Source organism: Mesoplodon mirus (genome assembly GCF_964341445.2).
Source record: "Mesoplodon mirus genome assembly, chromosome: 17".
In the NCBI taxonomy this organism is placed as follows: Eukaryota; Metazoa; Chordata; class Mammalia; order Artiodactyla; family Ziphiidae; genus Mesoplodon; species Mesoplodon mirus.
The window spans coordinates 65000693-65023698 of NC_138993.1; the positions used below are offsets into that span (position 1 = coordinate 65000693).

The 23006-nt window shown below is 38.6% G+C and overlaps 1 protein-coding gene across 1 annotated transcript in view; it reads left to right on the forward strand.

Annotated features, from left to right (window-relative positions):
* The window catches only part of HS6ST3 (heparan sulfate 6-O-sulfotransferase 3), a gene marked incomplete at both ends in the record, with an annotated part of 664060 nt that overhangs the window by 97118 nt on the left and 543936 nt on the right, over window positions 1-23006 (forward strand). The gene's annotated exons all lie outside the window — the stretch shown is intronic.

Genomic DNA, 23006 nt, shown 5'->3' on the forward strand with positions numbered 1-23006 from the left:
TGCTTTCCAATTAGTTTCCATTTCAAATTTCTAAATCCCTCGCATGGCGGAAGCCATCTCAGATTAGGCTGGTTGGAATAATGATATCTTCCACCCCAGGTTTCTGTGACTAATATTGGTCTTCACTTGTGAAATCTACTAGAAATTTAGCAAAATGGAAACATTTAGAAATTGATATGGAAAGTGAAAATCCATCATTTTTGCGGAGAGATGTGTTTTGGGGCCGTTGCATGAATAATGCTGCATTAATTTGTAATTCCTGTTGCACAGGACCCCTCCAGTGCTCAAGGTACATGGCTCTATGAACTGTAGAGTACATTGGTGTTAGCACGGTTCTTAGAGTGTGAGCTTCAGATATGAATGGAAAGCTACTAAATAATGAGCTGAGGACTCCCTGTATCACTTGCTTTTATAGCACTTGGCAAGCACCATGTGGAAACTATACGAATGCTTTTTCATGAAACTGATGAGGGTGGATATTTAATATTTATTAGGTAATAAGAGTAGCACAGTCTCATTTCAGGTTTCAGTATAAAATAGGTTTCTATCTATATATTCATTGAACTGTAAATGCACTGAAATACTTGTTTGAATATGTATGTGTATATACACATCTATCTATCTATCTATCAAATAGATTATTTGTGCCAAATACTGCATGCTTGTATCAAAGGGATTGTGACCTTCAAATTAAGAATTTGTATGTTGTGAAATAAAGTGAAGCGTTTAGTTAAAATTAAAATTGTGATGAGTTTAAACATCCAAACCATCTCAATATAGATCCATTTTAAAATAAGCCCTCTAAGATTAACACCTGCATATTGCTGGGTTACTAAGACACATTGCAGTGGCTATAAAAGGTTGTTTCATCCCCTAAATCCTCTTTTTAATGTCATTTAAAAAATGAATTGATCTGACACTAATGAAATCTGTTATAATGAATCACATCAGAAAGCTGCATTTTAATGCCTTGATGCCCCATTAAACGATTAGAGGGGGTGAAGGGGAAATGCATTTTCCCTATTCAGGTACTTCTCACATCCATTTGAAATTCCTGATCAAAGGTTTTAATGCTTTCTACCTACTATCCTCTCTGCAATCCACTTCTGTATGTAACTGCACTGATTTCTTCAAATGCCTCAGTCCTTATTCCCTACCCTCATCATCTGCAACCATCAACACCAGTGTCCCGTCTCTAAATGATGTTATATGTCATCTCCTCCATTCCGTGGCGCTATGGCACCTTGCTCACTGCCTTATGATAATTTGTGCTTCAGCATCCCTGATACGACCCTATGATATTGAATTGGGAGCAACCGTTCCCATTCATCTACAACTGCTTCTTCCAGGATTCCCCTAAGAGGCAGATAACTCTGAAATGTGTTACTTTCTTTCCATCATCTTTTCCATCCCAAGAGTTCTCAAGAAGTTTTCACCTTTCAGAATTTTAGGAACCAATTTCAAAGGTTAGGTGGTCTAATCCTGCTTGATTTGCTGGGGACTTAGAACTGACTTGCCTGTTGTGGGAATTACTCAGGTCACCAGAATAGAAAGCCTGGAACAGTTTCTGGAGAATACTCAGTTCTCTTTATTGTTGTGCCTTTGACTTTTCAGAGATCTTTTTGGCATGTAATAAGCTCCAAGATGAAATTAGGAGGCAAATTCACTGTGGGTTAGGGAGAAGACTCAAGAGACTGATCAATGATAAAGCTCTCTTCCCATTCATCCAATTCATTCACCCAATTCATTCATTCAATTCATTCATTCACTCCTTTATTCATTCATTTACCGTGTGTCTCTTACTTATGGTGCCAGCCACATTTCCCCTTATACAGGCATTTTGGGCTTGATCCTTTCTTTTAATGTAAACCCCAATCCTATTACACTATCTTAGACTAGATTTAGTCTATTTTAAAATTAATTCATTTCTACCATCTGCTTTCTATATTTCCAAATTAGAGTCTCATACCCCTTCTTCCTGGGACTCCTTTCTTGGGAGCTAACTTGCTGATGTGAGAAGGGTGCTGGAAGCCATGTATGTCAAATACCTTGGATGACGCTTAGAGGAAAACACGGGCAGTGGATTTAGTCTTTCTTACTTTCCTAGTGAAGCTGAGTTCAAAGTAGGGTTCAAATTTAAGGTATCTGCAAAATACATAAAAGTAGGAAATACTACACAGAATTCCACCTCTTTTTTGGTATTATATAAAGAAATGAAATAAGCCAGAGTTCCTATACATCCCTCTAATCTCACATCTCAGGAGATTACTGTGTATAGTATTTATGAATACATAGTAATATAGTATTTATATTTAATATATAGTATTTATATTTTATATATACTATCTATAGTATTTATATTCATACCCATATCTTATAATGTTACATATGATTGTAAGGCATAAAAAAGGAAGCAAGCTAGATATTCATATCTATCAAAAGGAGACCAGTTGAGTAAGTTTGAGTACATTCTTACTATGAAATGTTATGTGATTATTAAAAGAGGGTGGTATTATACAAACTACTATACATAAAATAGATAAGCAACCAGGATTTACTGTCTAAAACAGGGAACAATATTCAATTTCTTATAATAACCTATAATGGAAAATAGTCTGAGAAATATATATAACGGAATCACTTTGCTGTACACCTGAAACTAACAGAATATTGTAAATCAACTATACCTCAATAAAAAAAAATTAAATGGAAAAAAAGAGGGTAGTATTAAGGCTTAAAAGCAAGTTTCAGATTAACATGTGTCATAAGATTTAATTTTGGTTAAAAATGTGCATATAATGCAAATCATTAATAAAAAAGAATAGATGAGACACACCAAACCACTGCTATAGTTTTATCTGTTGCTTTTTTTGAATATTTCAAAAGTATATATTACTTTTATAATTCTAAAATAATGAAATATTAAAGCACCCTCTTCCACATATTCTTTTTTATTTTCCTCCAACACTCAGCCATGCTAAATATATTGGTTCTCAACTTGCATTTTTCATTTAATATGTCACAGACATCTTCCCCTTAAAAACCATTCTTTTCCTGGCTACAAAGGATCTCTTATATGTGTGTGTCACACTTAATTGAATCATTTTGCTAGTGATGGACTTTCAGGCCGTTTTTAAATTTCTGCTGGCATTTGCAGTACTGCACGAAGCATCATTGTCTCTAGATTTGCACATATTTAAACAATTATTTCTGTAAGATGCAGTATCAGAAATGGGATTGTTAGAAATGCACATTTAACATTTAATATCCTTCCTAATTTCCTAGGGTTCAACTGATTCTTCAGAGACTAAGTAGTTTCAAGAACTTTAGGACATATTTTCTTTCCTTTTGATGATTAGGCTGATTATTGTTGAGGCCTAAGATGGGTAATTGTACTTTTTATTTAATGTGGTTGAGTTTGGGAGGAACCACTGTATAAGGATAGTATGCGATTTTCATTTGATGTTTTACTCAAAACGCAAGATTAGCCAGTGTTAAGTGGTGGCAATCCTTTTATTTGCTATTATTATAAATAACATATTTTGATATCCTCAGCTAAAAGGGCACTAGGGCACAATGAGAATTATCATTGTCCTTTGTTTATTCCCATTATTTTGAGATTAGTTGTTTATACCACAGACAATAAGGCAGAGTTTTTCCATGTACAGGCATCTTCTTGGAAATATAGTACATGTAGGGAAATTAGCAAGAAACCTTTTTGGGAAGTGAAACTACCGTTTTTAAAATTACTGCTTCACTGAGTACCTTAATAAATTCATGAGTTTACGCACTCTCCAGAATTATAAAACAGATCATTTTTGATTTTTTTCGTTTGGCTGGGGATACCATACTACCATAGACTTTCAACTCTAAATAAGTAAGTTTTGGGTATGGAGTTGACTGTAGCAATAGAGATGTAATGGCGAAGTCAATATAGTAATAAAGATGGAAGGACAGATTATTTATATAATCCCTTGATCTTATAAGTGAGGGAACTGAGAACATGAGGCGTTAAGTAGTTTATGGAAATCATGAGTTAGCAATGGTGGAGGTCATATGAGAACCAGGTCTCTGACTCCTAAGGCAGTGTTCTTGCCACCCAACCATGTTGGATTTCGAAGGGAAGGCCTGAGGCCATTGAATTCATGCTACATTAGGGCACCATTATGTAACATGTGGTTGATGCTTTCCAACTATTTTCTGGTTGCCTTTGAGGAAAATAATTACTTGGTTCTTGTTTATCTCTAGACTGTCCCCAAGCCCGTCGTCTGTTATGGACAAAAATCCAGGAGAATAGATGGATTTAGGAATAGCGGGTCTGATAGTACTGAAAGTAGTTGATTTCTTTGGGGGAGAATTTGTAGCAAATAAGCGACATTGGCTATAGGGGTGTCAGCAGGCTCTTCTACAGTTTTCCATGTGGTTCATGCCACCTCCCTGACCTCTTCTCGTGCCGCTCACCCACCCAGGCTTTTATGTCCTCAAATACCCCGACCTTGACCCAGCTTAGGGATATGGTACTTGCTGTTACTACTTCCAGCCATACTCTGCCCCAGAGGCAGCATGGCTGCCACCTCCTCAATATTCAGGTCTTGGTTCCAATGTAAAGGGGCATTTGTGACCACCCTATATACTGTAACAGTGACATTTCCTCCTACCAGACTCAATCACATTATTCTTCTTAAATTCTTCTGTTGAATTATTACTGACTAAAAATATCAGGTCTGTTTATTTGTTTGTTAATTGTCTGCCTTTTCTTAGTAGGTTGTACCTCTGTGAGAGCAGCCCTTGTTGGTATTGTTTACTGCTGTAGAAAACAGTAGGTGCTCAACAAATTTTGGTTGAACGAATGGTCTTAATGGAATACTGCTTTGGTTGGGATAGCACTCTGCCTCTACACATACTGTTTTGCTATGCAGGTCACAAATGATATGCTAAACCCTTGCTAATACTCGGGACAAGTTTTCAGAAAAGGTTTCCAAAGCAGAAAGTAGTTTAGGAATGAAGGAAGTGAGAAATGTAAGCCAGAATGCTTCTATTTCAAACTGTTTTTATGTTGTTAAACTTTCAGATGTTGAATGTCCTTCACCCAGCTTGTGGTTACAAGGAAGAGAAGTGACTTTTCCTTAGAAATTTCCTGGGAGTGCACCTCACGGCTAGCCACTGTGGAGTCACAGTCAACTTTGCCATCTTTGGCATGTCCTGAGGTGTGCTTTTGGTCCCAGGATGATTCACCAGTTTCCCTGCTCACATACCCTTAGCCTTAGTAGAAGTCAAGGTGAACAAATGTTGTCTTCCTGTATATTTTTTTCTTCTGTGACACCAACTTAATTGCCTGTTGATATCATCATTATCCTTATTGCTGTTTTTATTTCTATTTTTATTATTATGGTTATTATTTGGTTGGTGAGACAGACTTCTGACCCTTAGGCTTCTGGAGACCTTACCACTAGCAATCCTCAGCCAGTCCTGTCTTCCTCACCTACCCCACTTCAAACCATGGTCCACGGTCCATCTGGAGTTAGGTTACTGGTGTCCACTCCTAGTGACTACACCATGGTTACAATTCTCAGCTTACTCTTTTATGTTTGTATAAATAGCTGTATAACAGACTTGTTGAATCCCAGTTCAGTACTTTGCAGGACTGAATTAGCTACGCCAATTTTCAGAGAACAGAGTTATGTATTGTCTAAATGTCTTTCGTATTGCGAGAATGTTGAAACCCTTTAAATTTATTGTTTTCTGTTATTTTATTAGATACTTTCTTACTCCAAAAATCTTTATTTCTTCTCCTATAGGAGAAACAAAAGATAATAAAGAGGATGCTATTTTCTTGTGGAAGTTTGGCACTGGAGGTGGCTTTCTTTATATTGTGTTTCTGGGAAACTTAAAATTTTTCATCCCGTATCAATTTACATTCCCACCAACAGTGCAAGAGGGTTCCCTTTTCTCCACACCCTCTCCAGCATTTATTGTTTGTAGATTTTTTGATGATGGCCATTCTGACAAGTGTGAGATGATATCTCATTGTAGTTTTGATTTGCATTTTTCTAATGATTAATGATGTTGAGCATTCTTTCATGTGTTTGTTGGCAATCTGTATATCTTCTTTGGAGAAATGTCTATTTAGGTCTTCTGCCCATTTTTGGATTGGGTTGTTTGTGTTTTTGATATTGAGCTGCATGAGCTGCTTATAAATTTTGGAGATTAATCCTTTGTCAGTTGCTTCATTTGCAAATATTTTCTCCCATTCTGAGGGTTGTCTTCTCATCTTGTTCATGGTTTCCTTTGCTGTGCAAAAGCTTTGAAGTTTCATTAGGTCCCATTTGTTTAGTTTTGTTTTTATTTGCATTTCTCTAGGAGGTGGGTCAAAAAGGATCTTGCTGTGATTTATGTCATAGAGTGTTCTGCCTATGTTTTCCTCTAAGAGTTTGATAGTGTCTGGCCTTACATTTAGGTCTTTAATCCATTTTGAGTTTATTTTTGTGTATGGTGTTAGGGAGTGTTCTAATTTCATTCTTTTTCATGTAGCTATCCAGTTTTCCCAGCACCACTTATTGAAGAGGCTGTCTTTTCTCCATTGTGAATTCTTGCCTCCTTTATCAAAGATAAGGTGACCATAGGTGCATGGGTTTATCTCTGGGCTATGTATCCTGTTCCATTGCTCTATATTTCTGTTTTTGTGCCAGTACCATACTGTCTTGATTACTGTAGCTTTGTAGTATAGTCTGAAGTCAGGGAGCCTGATTCCTATGGAGAACAGTATGGAGGTTTCTTAAAAAACTGAAAATAGAACTACCATACGACCCAGCAATCCCACTACTGGGCATATACCCTGAGAAAACCATAATTCAAAAAGAGTCATGTACCAAAATGTTCATTGCAGCTCTATTTACAATAGCCAGGACATGGAAGTAACCTACATGTCCATCAACAGATGAATGGATAAAGAAGATGTGGCACATATATCCAATGGAATATTATTACTCAGCCATAAAAAGAAACGAAATTGAGTTATTTGTAGTGAGGTGGATGGACCTAGAGTGTGTCATACAGAGTGAAGTAAGTCAGAAAGAAAAAAAACAAATACCGTATGCTAACACATATATATGGAATCTAACAAAAAGAGAAGAAAAAAATGGTCATGAAGAACCTAGGGGCAAGACGGGAACAAAGACACAGACCTACTAGAGAATGGACTTGAGGATACAGGGAGGGGGAAGGGTAAGCTGGGACAAAGTGAGAGAGTGGCATGGACATATGTACACTACCAAACGTAAACTAGATAGCTAGTGGGAAGCAGCCACATAGCACAGGGAAATCAGCTTGGTGCTTTGTGACCACCTAGATGGGTGGGATAGGGAGGGTGGGAGGGAGGGAGACACAAGAGGGAAGAGATATGAGGACGTATGTATATGTATAAATGATTCAATTTGTTATAAAGCAGAAACTAACACACCATTGTAAAGCAATTATACTGCAATAAAGATGTTTAAAAATAAATAAATAAATAAATAAATAAATGCTTATTAAGGTGATTCAAAAAAAAATTTTTTTTTTCATCCCAGTTGCCTGGAACTCACCTAAATGTCTACACATTGCAGTGATAATACTGCTGCCTTTCTTTCACTTACCCTCTTTTGGTCAAGAAAACACAAAACCTTTTACAGATATTAATTCTCTACAACCCCAGAGGATGAGATAAATAGCAACTGGGAAGAAAGTTACAGAAGAGATAGACAGTTTTCCTGACATCATAGAGTTTATCAGAAGCAAGAAAGTTTTATTAATTTCACAAGTTCTCAAACCAGAGTATTTCCTAATTAGCATTTCTACCAATTTGGAAGTATCCTACCAACTTAAAAACGTACATCAAAAGGAGCTTTTATCTGACTGGTCAATTGCTGCCAGGCACATTAATAGGAAAATATCTCTAGGGTAAAAATTAAAAGAAGGCTTTTTGTAGAATTTTTGGAATATTATAAAAGAAGAATTGAATTGAAATGCTGGCATTGGTTTTAATGCATGGGTATTATAGCAATACAAAGAAGAAAACATGAAGTCCTTATACCTCCTAGACATGTAGTAGGTACTAAATATGTATTTCATTGTTTTGAAAATTACTTTGAAAGCCTATTTCTATTTTGCAGTATTTCACTGTTGTTTAAAAGTTGAAGTCATACTTAACTTATTTTCTTTAAAAGATATGTATTATTAGGGCATAATGAATCTCAGTGTATGTCTGTCTCTTTCAATAACAATGTCTCCCTACAAAATTTGAGAAAATTTGGGAAATTCTCTGAATCTGTTTGTAGGTCTAGTCCATGTGTGTGCAAGTTATATAAAGGTAGTCAATTTTGTATTTTCAGAGAAAACCCAAAATATATTCAGGTTTGAAAACGGGTCCCAATGCTAAGTTACTTTCTGGAGTTTGGATTATTTTATTATTTCGACTGGTTGATTCCCTTTTTTAGGGCAAAGAGGTCAAGAAGCTGGGAAGCAGGAGGACCAGGTTAGGTTGCACTGAATCGTACATGTAATACAGGTGAGGAATTTCAGTGAAGAATTCTATTACTGAACATGGCAAACTCACATGCTGGAATAATAGTATTTCATTTTTCATTGCTCTATGCAGTAAGTGACTAGATTAACTGTTGAAAATATATTTTCTCTCTCCAGAATTCAAAGAGAGAAGAAAATTTCACCAGCTAAATTTATTAACTTGCACCACTAAAGCAGATGGTATGATAGGAAATATTGATTTTTCTATACTGACAGAGCAGCTGATAACTTATTTTCAGTTTGACTTAATGTATAAACTGTGATGTAGGTCAAGGGATTTTTATACTATTTTGTACTGGCTTTACCTTGGACTTTACAAATCCAAATATTGACTTTTCAAAAGGAAGAAAAAATCTAATTTAACCCATTGTGGTTTTCATAACACAGTCACAGATTTTCCTTAAAATTTTGGCCACCTTGTACATGTACTTGTCATTTATTTTCCATCATGTAGCCATAAAAAGGGCACAGTTCAGTACTGGAATCTACCACTGCTGTGTCCACGCATATTACTCGTTCTGTGGTCCCTGTGTTCCTTTGCTGTTTTCTTTGCATTTGCTGGGGATATATTCTTATCCATTTCTTCCATCCAGACCTAAAGATTCTGTGTACTGTGCTTCTGTGGGGTCTCCTCTTTCCTACCTGTGACTGGTGAGGTGAAGACCAGGGTGGATGAAATAATCTCCCCCCTGACTCCTGCCTCAGTGCAGGGCATTTTGATACCAGTGAATAGTGGATCCTAGTGTGTATCTGTCTCTCTCAAAAACAATACCTGTTTAAAAAGAATAGGAACTTAGGAAAATTCCTGGAATCACTTTTGTATGTAGATCTGCATATGTGTTCAAGTTATGTACATTTAGTTGTTTTCCTAGAGAAGCAATATGTATTCACTTTTGCAGATGGATCCCAAATGCTAAGTTTGGATATTCTGATACTGAAATATTATTACAGAGTATGTGTGTCATAGACCTTTATGTCCTTGTGTCACTCATTATACCTACCTTGATTGGTGGGGTTCTTTTGCTGTCTGATTTTTATTGTGAAATATTTTATACTTATAAAAAATTACAGAGAATAACATAGCATTTTCCTTAAATCCTGGGTTTAAGAAATAATACCTAACAAATACAGTTGAAGATCCCTGTGGATTCTCCCAGGTCTCATGATCTTTTTCCTGTTTGCAGTCACTGGCTTAAGGTGGTGTGATCATTTTTGCATATTTTTATACTTGTATTACGCTTGCATGCATATATAAACAAAAGTGAGATGATTTACATATTTAAAAAACTTTATAGAAAAGGTATCATGATGCCTGCTATACTGTCACAATTTGGTTTTTAGCTTAACATTGTGTTTTAGAGATTCGTCACATTAATACATATAGCTATAGTTTATTTTTATTGCACTATGCACTTGCATTGTATGAATTTACCAGATTTTATTTATCCTTTCCCTTGTTGATGGGCCTTTAGATTTTCCCAATGCAGGCAGCTGATGCGTTGTATATTTCCATGTGCACAAGTCTGAGATTTTCTCTAGGGCATCTACGTAGGAGTAGAATTGTTGTGTTGTAAGGCATACATAACTTTAACTTTACTAGATATTGCCAAATTGCTCTCCAATTTATGCTTGTATCAGCAGAGTGTATAAGAACTCTAGTTGCTCCGTATCCTCACCAGCAATGGTATTGTCAGACTTAAAAATTTTAATTTTAGTTGTCCATCTGGTGCATATAAAATAATATTTTATTGTGGTTTTTTTTTTTTTTTTTTTTTTGCGGTACACGGGCCTCTCACTGCTGTGGCCTCTCCCATTGCGGAGCACAGGCTCCGGACGCGCAGGCTCAGCGGCCATGGCTCACGGGCCCAGCCGCTCCGCGGCATATGGGATCCTCCCGGACCAGGGCACGAACCCGTATCCCCTGCATCGGCAGGCGGACTCTCAACCACTGCGCCACCAGGGAGGCCCTTTTATTGTGTTTTTTATTCACTCTTCCCTGACAACTAATAAAGTTAAGCATCTTTCCATAAAGGCCATTTAAGTTTTTTCTTCAGTGAATTATTTTTTAATAGCCTTTTCTTTTTTTGGTGGTTGTCTTTGGTCAAGCTGCTATAACAAATATACCATAGACTGGGTGGTTTATAAACAATAGAAATTTATCTGTCCTACTTCTGGAGGCTGGAAGTCTGAGGTCAGGGTGCTAGCATGGTCGGGTTCTGGTGAGGATTCTCTTCTGGGTTGAAGACTACTGACTTCTCATTTTGTCCTGCGCTGGTGGAGAGAGAACTAGAGAGCTCTCTGGGGTTAATTTGAAAGGGCACAACTCCGTTCATGAAGCCTCTACCTCTTGACCTAATTACCTCCCAAGGACTCTACCACCCACTACTATCCCATTGGGGGTTAGGATTTCAACAAATGAATTTTTTTGGTGGGGAGGCACAAGTATTCACTCCATTCAGGTGATCTTTCTCTTATCGCTTTGTAAGACTTTGTTATATATTCTGGGTTCTAATCCTTTGTTACATGTATGGCAAAGATCTTTTCCCTCACCTATAGCTTCTCTCTTTACTTTTAAAGAATGAATTGTAATTTTTACATTTTATTCATCTATTTTATCAGTCATTTCCTTTTAGTTTCTTGTTTAAGAAATCACTCCCTAACACATGGACATTAAGAAACTTTCCTAGAACTTTACTCTCTGCACTTTCTTTTCTGCAGTTTTTGTATTTTTTTTTGGTGATGATGTTGTACTTTTATAATATGAATCATGTGTCACCAGTATATAAGTCTGCACTGGTCAGGCCAGGATCCAGAATTCCATCCATGGACCATTTCTATAAGAAATCTACTCACACTCAGCATTTTTGTGAGCGAATAATGACTTTTGCAAGATTTCATTTTGGAGGTGGGAGGGAGGAATTACATGGAGATACAGTTGCTCATATACCCTACCAAGCCCCCAGGAAGTATAATCTCACCTCATCTCTGAGCACGTCTCTCTTGAAGAGTAGTCCTGCCATGGTGGTCCGTTTCCTCCAGCCCCTTGAGGTTCTGATAAGTAAAATTTACCATATTATTACAATTTTCAAAAAAAGCTTTACTGCTTATTGAGTCTGTATTAACTAGATTAGTCTCTAAGGTGGGCTACCTATCCCCCCGAACCATTATTTTAAAGGAGTTTAGTAAATACTGTGGAGGTAAGTTATTAAGGGCAGAGAACTTTGAAGTTTAAATTGTTTTCATTGTTAAAAGTAGCTTTCTTTTTGGACTTAGTTTGTTCCTTTATTTTTTATCAAAGTAATATATACTTATTGTAGAAAATTTAGCAAATAGTGCAAAGAAGAATTAACATATAGTGTCATGATGAGGACATGACCTATGGAGTGAGATTTGATTTCTCAGTTTGTAGCCTTGTTTTTTTTTGTTTTTCTTTTTGCGGTACACAGGCCTCTCACTGTTGTGGCTTCTCCCGCTGCGGAGCACAGGCTCTGGACGCGCGGGCTCAGCGGCCATGGTTCACGGGCCCAGCCGCTCCGCGGCATGTGGGATCTTCCCGGACCGGGGCACGAACCCGTGTCCCCTGCATCGGCAGGCGGACTCTCAACCACTGCGCCACCAGGGAAGCCCAGCCTTGTGTTTTTGAGGTGAATCACTTAGCCCCGCTCCAATGCTGAGTTCTTCATCTTGTTAATGAGGTTAATAATATCTACACACAGGGTTGTTGTGAGGATTAGCTGAGATGATTGCTGCCTTTAACAATTGATAGCTATTGTTATTATCAGCCTATGTATGGGAGGTAGTGTAGCAGAGTAGCTAAGAGCATGTTACCAGAGCTAACTGCCTGGGCTCAAATCCCATTTCTGCAGCTTGCTAGTTGTATAACCTTTGACAAGTTCTTTAACTTCTCAATTTTCTCATCCATAAATGGGAATAATAGTAGTATTTAATCATAGAGCTGTTTTGAGAATTAAATAAGTTAACATACATAAACAACATGAAATAAAATCTACTATATGCATAGTAAGTAAATGTTATCATTATTGTACAGTTTCTGGGCAATCAGTACTGACATCTTAGTATATTTTATTTGTTTGTATTGCATGTAAATTTTTTTGCTCTGCTTTCCCCATATAATCCACACTATGAACTTGATTCTTTTAACGACTGTATAACATTCTACTGAATGGGTGCACCATGATTCACTGAGCCTTAATGTTGATCACTTAAGATTTCTTTCCTTTTCTTTTCCCTCACTGTTAAACAATAATTAGAGACATATTATTGTGCTTACGATTTGTTGAAAATTCTGATTCTTTTTCGAGGACGTTTTGTCTTAATTTTTACAAGACTTAATATATACAAACACGTATAGAAAATAATATGAGACAGCCATGACTCAACAACCATTAACACAAGCTAATGGGTTACCATTTATATTTCAGATTTTTCCTTTGCTAGGGAATACTCTGTCGTTATGGGGTGGAAGAGGAAGAAAGACTTGGGGGGCTGGGGCGGACACAATTTGGCAACAGTTGCTCTTTGAAAGATTGCAGGTTTGCCTCCATCCCAGTTCCCTCCCCACTCCCTCTCTCACTGTATATTATCCTGGTCTGAGCATGGATGGTCTGCCATTTTCTGTTTTTTCTTAGCACACTAAAATGGGTTACAATTCTCAAAGGCAATTTTACTAAAAATAAAGGGGAAAAAAAGGGGGAAGGAAAAGAAAACACAAGAAGCAAAGCCTGATTTTTTGTCAATGCTTCCTTGCTTTCCCTGCCCTCCACACTCCTGCCCCTGGGCCCTGGCTCCCCTGGTCCCCTCTGCCGACAGTCACCTATGTCTCCATTCTGTCCTCTCTGGAATTCTGGGCTCCCCTGCAATGCTAGGATGTGTTTCTGGAACCCTACTCAGCTGGTGCAGTTGTGGGGTGTAAGGGAGCAACATGGATGGCAGCGTGTTTCAGGGGTCAGTTCAGGAGAAGCTGATTTTGAACATTGTATCTAGTTTAAGAAGCAAGAGATCTGAATTAAGAAGTAAAGAGATAGAAGAGGAGCACATATGGTACTTGGTGTGTTATTTATACAATCTAATTTAATTCTTACACAAACTGCAAGATGGGGTTTATTTTCATCATTTGATGGAAGAGAAAACTGAATCTCAGAGAATTAAGGTACTGTGCTCAGAGTCACCATTACCTGTTTATAGTATAGTATAACCAAGGCTATTTTATTTGTCCCTCTCCATCAGAATGAAAGCTCCAATCTCATCTCATCTATATCATTCTCTTGTCCCCTAGATGCGATGAAACTGGCCATGTGTTGATAATTCTTGAAGCTAATTGATAGATTCATGGGGATTTATTACACTACTCCTCCACTTCTGTGTGTGTATGGTTGAAATTTTCTGTAATAAAAAAATTCAAAAGAAAATAAAAACAGAAGCATAGACAAAAAGGTGAAACTCATAGAAAGTGAGAGTGGAATAGTGGTTAGTGAAATAGTGGAATAGAATGCAGGGGTTAGGGGATGGGGAAAATGGAGAGATGTCGGTCAACAGGTACAAATTTTGTTATTAGATGAATAAATTATGAGGGTCTAATGTTCAGCATGACTAATATAATTAATAATACTGTATTGCATAATTGAGATTTGCTAGGAAAGCAGATCTTAAGCATTCTCAACAAAAAAAAAGAACAAATAAAATTTTAACTATATGAGGCCAAAAAAAAAAAAAAAAAGAGTGAAAGCTCCAGGAGACAATAAAAAATATTTGTGTTTATTCCCAGCTTATTGGGCACTTATTGCTAAGGACATCACTTGTGTTATCTTAATCCTGTCAGCAATCTAAGGAAGTAGATCCTATGATCTATCTGTCTATCTATCTATCTATCTATCTATCTATCTATCTATCAATCTATCTATCTTTTATTACACACGTGAATAAACTGAGGCATGGAGAGGTTAAGCAAATTCTCACAGAATCTTACAGTTGGTCAAGAGTAGGGCAGGAATTGGAAATCAGTTAGTTTAACTTCAGAGTCTGTACAGTTGATTAATAACTGTTATATTGTAGAGAAGCAGTATGTATGCATGTGTGAGTGACTATTTGTGTATGCGTGGATATATGAATATATATTAATATATACATGTATATATATATATTTCTTTGCCCATTTTATGTACTGCTGAATTTACAGCACATACAATAATGCCTGCCACACAGTAGGTATTTAATAAATATTTGTTGAGTGAATGAATACATTTATGTAAGTCAAGGTCTCAGTAGGAAGGATATGAAGGGGACGGTGCTCTCAAATTAAAATAATTGGAGGTGAATTTATTTAAGAAATGACTCATTATTGGGACTTCCCTGGTGGCACAGTGGTTAAGAATCCGCCTGCCATTGCAGGGGACACGGGTTCGAGCCCTGGTCCGGAAAGATCCCACATGCTGTGGAGCAACTAAGCCCGTGCGCCACAACTACTGAGCCTGCACTCTAGAGCCCGTGAGCCACAACTACTGAGCCCGTGTGCCACAACTACTGAAGCCTACATGCCTAAAGTCCGTGCTCCGCAACAAGAGAAGCCACTGCAATGAGAAGCCCGGGCATTGCAGCAAAGAGTAGCCCCTGCTCGCTGAGACTAGAGAAAGCTTGTGTGCAGCAACGAAGACCCAACGTAGCCAAAAATAAATAAATAAATAAATAAAGAATGAAAGAATGAAAGGAAGAAAGGAAGGAAGGAAGAAAGAAAGAAAGAAAGAAAGAAAAAGAAAAGAAAAGAAATGACTCATTATAAAGATACAGAATAGAAGAGCCATGGATTATCTGGGGATTCAGGACTGGCAGCAGCTATGCCCTTCTCCATCTCTGTGTCCACTGTGATAAGAAGCCAGGTAGGGAGGGTGGAGGGATGGGAGGAAAGGGTTTACTGAGACAGAGGAGAGAGAGCTGCACAGAGCAGGCCAACTTGAGAGAACCAGTGACTGTCAGGTGAGGAACACAGCAGCTAGAGGGGACCCTGCAGGGAAGGAGTCAGGAGGATAAATCCCCAGGCCTCACTCTGCCCCCTTTTCTCTAGTGTTTTGCCGGGGCTCCTCACCTGCCAAGGCCAAGTGGAAGCCAGGGGAGGGGGCCTCCTTGCTGTAGTCCACACAGGTGAGCCTCCAGGACAGAGAGCAAGGTGGAGAAACCGGGAAAGACCTGGACGGGCCAAGGAATGAGATCTGGCTGAGAATGGCTGTGTACCGTGTCTTTCTCTCTACTAATCAGGCTATTTCTAGGACCTCGTGTTTCCTCCAGGGACATGCCAGGTATTGAATATCAGATACCCAAGCCACCTGTTGCCTTGTGGGGAGAAGACAGGCATTTGGGATCTGTTTAAAAGCATAAGTCAGGAACTGGCCAGTGATGGAGACTTCAAGGAAGAAATGCAGCATGGTCCCACTTCATTAGGAAGACATCTGTTAAAGAAAGGGCTGTGGATTAAGAGCTTCTGAGTAGTTTTGTCTTGTGCCATCTGATATTATTTACTGCTGTCCATCACTTGACAGATGGGCTTTCCTGGTGCTGAACCAAACCTGAATATGCACCATTCTTTCTTCATCACAGCTCTGGCTGCTCTTGGCAGGAGTGGTCTTTATCACCAATTTTGTTTTTCCCTCCAGTCCCCAGCCCACGCTACTTCTCAGGAGACATTTTTAGTGAAGAGCTTAGAGCTGTTGCTCATGGTTGCGTCTGGTGCGCCATTTTCTTTTTCCACAAAGGCACCAATGACTCCCTAAGCTTTCCCCTTACAGGACTGTATCTTTTCACACGAAGGTGCCCTGGGGACCAGCTGTGACCTCTGGAAGGTTCCTGTACATCTTCCCCTTGAATAGTCTACCTAAATTAAGACCCTTACATACAAGTATATGTGTTCAGATCTTGGATGGCTTACCTGGCTCATAGGTGGTCTTATTCTCTTTCACCTTCGCATAAAGTTCCCACCTTGGATAATCACCCTGTTAGATTCTTGGCCTTTTTCTTTCCTTCTCTCTTGTCCATTTTAACTTCCAATATAATTTTATCATCCTTGTGACCATATTTTAAAGGTGGAACATCATCTAAATAATATGAATGAATTGCTGTGTGTGATAGAGGTTGCATTTCCCGAGAGTACTACTTTGTGGTGATTATTTCCTGTAACTGTATTTTGAACGCTATTCTTTCAACATAGCATGTTAATAAAAGCATGTATAGTGGAGGTAGATAGACCTGAGCTCACATTAGCATAGTAGCACCATTCATTCATTCCAACAACATTTACTGAATGCCTCTTAAGTGCCATGCACTTTTCTTTAGGCTTTGGCGAATTGGAGATTGACAAAGCAGACTGCAGATGCCTTTATGAGACAATGAAAATAATGTCTGTCTTAGAGGGTGGTTGGTAGGATGAGATGATATATGTAAAGCAACCAGCATGGAAGTTTGCACACAGTAGTTGCTTCATAAATCTCATTTGTGATCCTTTCCCTGCAGATAATAAACTTGATATTAGATACAGTTTTAGGATTCTTGCAAAAGATCATCTGGAGGGAAAACATTTTTGAGAGACTTTTTAAAATAGAAGATTTAAAAGCATCACTAAAGCTTTAACTTTTCTGATTTGTTTTCTTAGCTTTTAAGTTGTAAAGTAAGACACATTTTTTTAAGGGTGTAAGGTAGAGGAGTTATCTCACAGACATCTAAAGTCACCTTTCTTTTTTCTGCCACTTAAAGAGCTTTGATTAGAAATGGTGATTTTTCCTTCCTCTCAACCATCGGCTTATTCGACCTAGCTAGGTTGTTTGTGATGATCTGCTTTATGCAGACACTTTATCTTAAAAAAAAAAAACAAACTTTAATGAAACTCTATTTTAACTTCTTTCCCATCACATAATTTTATATCCCCTAATAAATCTGTGACATTCATCTGGCCCAAGGATTCTATAAATTCATGTATTAGATAACTAAGCCATATGATGTAAAAATTTAAGACTGTTCCACTGGCTTCATGAATTTAATTCTGTAATTGTTGATATTAATGTGGCCTGACAATGTCATGATTTTCCCATTTTTCATGCCTCAGGGTTGAAGCCTTCTGTTCAGGGTAAATGTATTGTTACTGAAACCATGACAGTCCACTACAAGACACTAATCTCATTAAGAAATTAAACATCAAAAAATATTCTTAATAGAGCGCAAATGAACATTTGTTTTGTCAACTCCTCTAAAAATTTTTACTTGACCATTACTGGTGTTTGAAAGCTGGCCAAAAAATTTTGAGGCCTTTTGTTTTTAGGTGGCTAAAAGAAACTCAGTACAGAACATATTAGCAATAAGATGTTATCTGACTGAATTAATAATTTAAGTATCAACCAACCCATTCTTTGAGAAATGCTATTGATAACTTTTAATTTATAAAACCTATCTGAGCATGCTGAGTATTGTCTGCTTGCCTCTCGAGGTCTCCTTTCTCCCCTCCTCCAGCTGCTTTATCTCCTGGTGTATTACTCATCTTGGGCTGCATAACAAAATAAAGTAGACTGGGTGGTGTAAACAACAGAGATTTATTTTCTCACAGTCTGGAGTCTGGAAAGTCCAAGAGCAGGGTCCAGCAGGGTTTGGTGTATGGTGAGAACTCTTTTCCTGGCTTGCAGATGGCAGCCTTCTCAATGTGTGTTCACATGGCCTTTTCTTGGTGCGTGTGTATGGAGAGAGAGACCAGACTCTCCAGTGTGTCCTCTCATAAGGGCACTAATCCCATAGTGAGGACACTGCCCGCATAACCTCATGAGAACCTAATTTCCTCCCCAAGACCCCGTCTTCAAATACCATCACATTGGGAGTAGGGCTTCACATATGAATTGAGGTGGGAAGCTGTACAGCCCACATCAAGGTGTTCCTTGCCTCTGGCTTACTGTTGAGTTTGGCCAATGGGGAGCATCAGGAGGAGATAGAGAGAGGGAGAGAAATGAAGTCAAGGGTTGTCATGGGCTTGCTGTGCCCCTTGACCCAAGGTCACATAGCCTGTCAGTCAGCCCTCTCCACGGGTCCTTTCACTTCAGTTGTTGTAACCACTGCATCTCCTTCCCTTCAGGCCTAGTGGTGGTGACAGTCCTGCAGTTACTGGTCTCAGGATACTGCAATCCCTGTGCTTTCCCTGTTTGCCCCACGCCCTGATTCATTTTTGGAAGAAATCCCTTTTCTCAACTTCCCTCACATTATTTCTTCTATTGCCTGCTACAATCCTGAGCGATACACTTAATTTAAAACCTTTTAACATTTGAACATTTTAAATATTATTATGTATTAGATTGACATGAACAGACAGAAATAGCTAATAAGAAAATTTACCTTCCCTGCATCTCAAATCCTCCTCCTGCCCTCCTCCCACCACCATAAAAAAAACAAAAAGAAAAACAAAAACTTCATTTTTTTTTTTAATGGGGGAAAATAGGAGCCACTTTGTGGATGGGAAACCAGTTTGTGACACTCTTCCCTTTCGATTGATTGGAAAGCAGTTAGGGTCAGTGGAAGTCTTTTGGGGAAATAATAATTAAATTACCATCTCTCTGTGCAAGGCAGATATGACTCTTACTCAAATCACTGGTCAGGGCAAAGCAGTACCAATCCCAGAACATTGCTAAGTGATCACTACTCGCTGAAATTGTCACTTGTTTATTAGTTTCATTGCTTGTGCCTTATTCCCATCTGTAGAGTTCAAGCTAGGGATTGTGATGGTCTTAAATAGTATAGTATTCCAGACACAGAGAATAATGCTCATGATAGCTTCCAATAAATTCAATTTGTCAAGTGAATTTGTTATCCACCTTCTGTTGAACCGCAGTATTATAGTGGGAGTCGGGATATGGGGGAACGGACTCAGGTGAATGCACTAAATAAAGTTCATCTAACAGGCAGCAAACAGTAGAGGGAAGATATGGTGCAGATATCAAGGAGTGGCCTGGGTAACCTGTGGCTCAGAGTCTAGCAAAGTAAGAGGTGGTTCCGAAAATCTCATGGGCCAGAGGGAAAGAGGCCATAGACATTTGCCCGCCTGGAACTCTAGACAGCTGGAACGTCTATCAGCAGGTTGTAAGATGTAAGCAACCTGGCAGATTACAGGTACTGGGGTGATGCGACATACAGGTGATATGGCATAGCCCCTTATATTCGGCTATTTGTCTCGTTAGCATGGATGACTGAAAAAAATTATTACAGTTGATCCTTGAACAAGAGGGGGTTAGGGATGTTGATTCTCCACACGGTCGAAATTCTGAGCACAACTGATAGTTGTGTCTTCCTGTCTGTGATTCCTCCGTATCTGTAGTTCCTCATCCAAGGATTCAACCAGCTGTGGATCGTGCAGTACTGTAGTATTTATTATTGAAAAACTTCACATTGAAGTGTACCTGTGCAGTTCAAACCTGTGTCTGTCCCTCAAAATGGAAAAAAAATCAACTTTAGTTATAATGTTAAATTTCCTTTTAGGATAATAAACTGTTATCCTTAGTTTTATAATTGATTCTAGATGGTTGCACTATAAACTGCAGCACATCAACTTTAAAATTGCTCAAATTCTGAAATACAGATGGTGAAATTGACAGTATGATGGGATAAAATCAAGGTTATTTTTCCATGGGCAACCGTACAACACCCATCTCAATTCTTTATTGAGAACTTCCTAAGGCAATCTGGAGATGCTGAAGTAAATATGATTTTCCTCTTAGCACTTTATGATGTAACAGGGAATAAATTGCTTTCCTTTCTAAGAAGGCACAAATCACATAAGACAAAGGAGTAACGGCCTTGAAATGGACTTTAATAATTTCCAGGCCTTAGAAGATGGTACAGATGTCTGCATGGAAAGATGATGAGCAACATTTCTTGTGGTACATCAGCTTCATTTTCCTTGGGCTGAAAATTAATAACACAGGAAATTAAAAAGTGTAGTAAAGCTCAGAGAAAACCAGAGGCAAAATAGCTGAAGCAAGGTTAATATTTAAGCAAGGAGTTAACAAGATCAGTGATAGCTAACACCAGTGCCTAGGTATTATTAATGAAAATCGCCCACTGAACTCCTACCAGGTAAATGGGCTTGGTAGTTTTTACCTCATTCTTGGAGGAGTTAACTCTTAGAGCACTAACATTTAAACAGGAGTATGCTATTCAGGCTTAACAATTAGTATTTGTCCCAATGGCTGAATCAGTAATGGAATAATCAGAATGAATGTATATACAGAGAATTACTGTGTGTGTTAGTGAATTTTATTTTATTTTTAAAAATTTATTTATATATTTATTTATTTATTGGCTGCATTGGGGTTCGTTGCTGCGCACGGGTGTTCTCTAGCTGTGGTGAGTGGGGGCTACTCTTCGTTGCAATGCGTAGGCTTCTCATTGCATTGGCTTCTCTTTTTGTGGAGCACGGGCTTCAGTAGTTGCAGCACATGGGCTCAGTAGTTGTGGCTTGTGGGTTCTAGAGCACAGGCTCAGTAGATGTGGCACACAGGCTTAGTTGCTCTGCGATATGTGGGATCTTCCCCCACCAGGGCTTAAACCCATGTCCCCTGCATTGGCAGGTGGATTCTTAACCACTGTGCCACCAGGGAAGTCCCTGTGTTAGTGAATTTTAGATGAATAATTAGGCAGCTTAAAACTTGGGACCTCCATGTCATGAATTTCTTGTATTTCCATCCCTTCTTTTCAGAAATTTCTCATTTATCTGAAGCATGCTTTAGCTCACAGAGTTTAATGATAGGACTCTTTTGTGAAGGGGACATCTCTTCCTTTAGTTCTTCCTGTGTATCTATTTCAGTGGGTTTATGGATATGAGCTTGGTAAAAGGTGTCAAACCAGGAACTTCTGTGACACTGTTATGTCTTGAAAAGGCAAAATTGAATGCATGCTGTGTTTTGATGTAGAAATGGAGTATAACCATGTAATATGCCCTTTATTTGTTTATGATCTGTAGGATGCTTTTGTTTGTTAAGTAGCCACTTATTGTTGTAAGCCAGACTTGTTTTGAAATATTTTATTTCATCAAAGAAGAAAAATTGTTTTCCTGGTGGAATGTTTAGTGTTAGTATGTTAGGTGTGAAATCCAATCAGGACAAGAATGGGATAAATCATGAGTGAAGTTGGAGGAGGGAAGTAGAGATGAAGAGGATGGTGAATCACCCTTCTTTTGCCATCGGAAATGTGTTGGTGGGACCTTCAAATTGCAGAGGTGTAAGATGTGGTGATCACCTGCCTCCCCACAAATACATCAAAAATACATCTCCGTGTGGAACCACTCCTACAGAACACCTACTGAATACTGGCAGAAGACCTCAGACATCCCAAAAGGCAAGAAACTTCCTGCCTACCTGGCCATGTTGCTGACAGGGTCTTGGTGCTCTGGCCAGCTGTCAGGCCAGAGCCTCTGATGTGGGAGAGCCAAGTTCAGGACATTGGACCACCAGAGACCTCCCGGCCAGACGTAATATCAGTTGACAAGAGCTCTCCCAGAGATCTCCGTCTCAGCGCTAAGACCCAGCTCCACTCAAAGACCAGAGAGCTCCAGTGCTGGACACCCATGCCAAACAACTAGCAAGACAGGAACACAATCCAACCCATTAGCAGAGAGGCTGCCTAAAATCATTATAAGTTCACAGGCACCCCAGAACACACCACCGGACACAGTCCTGCCCACCAGAAAAACAAGATCCAGCCTCATCCACCAGAACACAGGCACCAGTCCCCTCTACGAGGAAGCCTACACAACCCAATGAACCAACCTTAGCCACTGGGGGAAGACACCAAAAACAAGGGGAACTACGAATCTGCAGCCTGTGAAAAGGAGACCCCAAACACAGTAAGTTAAGCAAAATGAGAAGACAGAGAAATATGCAGCAGATGAAGGAGCAAGATGAAAACCCACCAGACCAAACAAATGAAGAGGAAATAGGCAGCCTACCTGAAAAAGAATTCAGAGTAATGATAGTAAAGATGATCCAAAATCTTGGAAATAGAATGGAGAAAATACAAGAAACGTTTAACAAGAACCTAGAAGAAATAAAGAGCAAAAAACAATGATGAACAACAAAATAAATGAAATTTAAAATTCTCTACAAGGAATCAATAGCAGAATAACTGAGGCAGAAGAACGTATACGTGACCTGGAAAATAAAATAGTGGAAATAACTACCACAGAGCAGAACAAAGAAAAAAGAATGAAAATCATTGAGGGCAGTCTCAGAGATCTCTGGGACAACATTAACCACATCAACATTTGAATTATAGGGGTCCCAGAAGAAGAAGAGAAAAAGAAAGGGACTGAGAAAATATTTGAAGAGATTATAGTTGAAAACTTCCCTAATACGAGAAAGGAAATACTCAATCAAGTCCAGGAAACGCAGAGAGTCCCATCAGGATAAACCCAA